Genomic DNA, 3058 nt, shown 5'->3' with positions numbered 1-3058 from the left:
CATTCAATCCAGCAATCCCACTACTGGGTATTTACCCAAAGGAAAAGAAGTCATTTTATCAAAAAGATACATCACTCAATATTTATTGAAGCACAATTCACAATTGGAAAGATGTAGAATCAACCCAAGTGACCATCAATTCATCAGTGGATTAACTAAATGTGTTGTATGTATGCCATGGAACACTATTCAGCCATAATAAAGGATACCTTAATGCCTTTTGCACCAGTTTGGATGGAACTGGAGACCATTATCCCAAATGAACTATAATATCTACAGATGGAAAAACAAATGCCATATATACTTGCTGTTAAATTGGAACTGATGAGCACACATGTGCACAGAGAGAAGTAAAATTGAGTGGAAATCAAACAGGAAGGAGGCAGGAGGGGATGGGCAAAAACCTACCTAATGAGTACAATGAACACCATCTGGGTGATAGGCACACTTAATAGCCCTGACTCAAGCATTACGAAAACAATTCATGTATATCTATGTAACAAAAAAAATATTTGTACCCTTGTAACATTTTGAAATTTAAAAAAAGAAAAGAAAATAGATTGTCTTCCAGATGTATCCTTTCATATCACCATGTGTTCTTTATTGACTTATTTGCTCACATATATCTCACCCCACTAGAATTTAAGTTTTATGAGGCCAAGGGTCTTGTCTGTGCTTAAAACAGTGCCCTGGACATATACAAAAGCTGCATAAACATTAACTAATATGTGACTGAATGAGAGAATGAATTCTGCTGGGTAAGGGAGATGAGCCTGGGAGCAATACAGACATAATCCCTTTTCTCATTAGACTTACATGGTAGAGAAATCAGACAAGGAAGCCAATTATTGAACTATATCATGATAAGAGTGATTGTAGGGAAATAGAGCACATCGTCAGAGCCATAGTTTGGCAACCTAATCCAGACTGGGGGTAAGAGAGAGGTACAAGTAATTAGGCAAGTTCACTTGAGGGAGTGATTTCCAAACTGAGATCTAAAAGATAAGAAGGAATTAGTCTTGCAAAGAGGAATGGAGAGGCAGCAGAGGAATTAGAGACAAAAGAGACTCTCTGGGAGACTGTACACGTTTAAGGAATTAAAAGAATTTCTGTGAAGCTGGACTCCACAGCGCGCGCGAGAGAGAGCAGAGATGAGGCTAGCTTGGGAAGCAGCAGCGAACTCATATAACCTCTCCTGATGTTTTAAATCAGAAGGAGGCAGGTGAAAAGGGTATAACAGTTGTTGAATAGCAGGCTTAATTAAGGGAGTAAGCACAGAGACATGAAGAAGTGATAAGTCTAAGGCAGGGGTGGGAAGTCTATTTGAAGCAATAGGGGGAAATTACTGAATGTTCTCCATCTCCCCAATGAGGTAGGGAGGGAGATGACTTCCTGAGATGTGACATTTCCCCTTTCAACTTATTTTGCTTTAAGTTAAAATAATTAAAAAAAAATGATTGTAGTTTGAAGCCAGGTGGCCTAAAAGGACAAGCACTATGCATTTGATGACACTAAACTATAAAGTCTTAATGTTTGTAATTCACCAAACAAATATTTATTCAGTAACTTGTTGAATGATTTCAAAGTGTAGCTTATACAATTTCGATATGAGGTGCATGCAGTTATTCTTTTAGTGCAGTAAACTGTAACACTTTGTATCATTGCTATTTTTTTAAATATAATTCACATAACATAAAATTCATCACTTTTAAGTGGTTTTTAATATATTCACTATGTCGTGCAACGATTGCCACTATCTGATTCTAGACCATTTCTATCATCCCCAAAAATTCCTGTCGCTCTTAGCACTCAGTCCCAACTTCTCCTTCCTCATCCTTTAACAGCCACTAACACTTGTTTTTAAATTGTAATTAATGTAAGCGAGAGTGTTCACACAAATTCAATGGATATTAGAAGGCAAAAGAATTTCCTTCACTGTTCTCTACTTCAGGTTAACTTCAACTAGTAACCAGCATGTAAAGTTTTCCATTAAAAAAGACAGTTTATTTCTCAAATGAATTTTTCTCCTAGTAGTAATATAGTTAATAATTTTAATAGTCACACTTTGATATTCTGTTCTTGAAGAGTCAGTTAAATATAAATTCATAATGCCAACTCATAGCATGTTGCATTTTTGAGATAGTAGAAATGTATATGCACTTGTATATTATGTGTTACTGAATTTAGTCAACATAATTTAGGCGTATTGAGTAATTATGACAGTATGCAAACCTCTTTAAATTGGCTAATGTATAATCAGCATTCATACTGCTTCATCATAATCTTGTCTCTTGCTTCTGTCAGGCAAGGAAGAAATTTGATTTCCTTCTACAGAATATCCCAGTCTCCATTTAAACCCCAACCTTTTGGGCCTCAGACAAGCATCAGCTCCCCCAAGAAACCTCACCTGATCACACTCACACACAGACTTTCCTCTTTAGCACTTATTCATTTTAGACACCTAATGAAACATTGTTATAGTTTAATTGTGTTAGCAAAATCGATAAGAATGGTGAGATATTTTTTAACCCAACAGATCTTTTGCATTCAAATGCATTTCAGTGTTAAGAGGCCCAGAAGAAGCAATGTGCACATTTCAGTGATGTGGCCATTACTCAAATCGTTTTGTTAACTCCTGTTTTGAAACTGCCATAAGTGACACATTATAAATCATACAGACCATTTTTCTATGGGGGACTAATGTCTTCTCTAGTGAGGATTCATGTTCCCCCACAAAATAGCTTTCCTTCCTGACCTTGTCCTTAATCTAATTTATCTACTCTGACACTGGCTCTTACTTCAGAGTCTAACCTATTGCTAACTATTTAATTTGAGGAAAAAAAAGAGATTTTTTTCCCTGAGTGAAGAAACTGGGTACATAAACATTTTTATAAATTGAGCGTTAATTTCTTTATGAAAATAACTCAAAATGCACTACACACTGAGGGATTTCTGATGCAGCCCTAAGGCATGGATCTCTTCTCTAGGAGTTCCTGAGCTAATTTGAAAAGCAAACCATAAAAGACTCATTTACAACAATGTGCCTTATTTTTAGTAA

Source organism: Propithecus coquereli, unplaced genomic scaffold (genome assembly GCF_000956105.1).
Source record: "Propithecus coquereli isolate 6110/MARCELLA unplaced genomic scaffold, Pcoq_1.0 Scaffold32, whole genome shotgun sequence".
Classification (NCBI taxonomy): Eukaryota; Metazoa; Chordata; class Mammalia; order Primates; family Indriidae; genus Propithecus; species Propithecus coquereli.
This window is presented reverse-complemented; position numbering follows the sequence as displayed.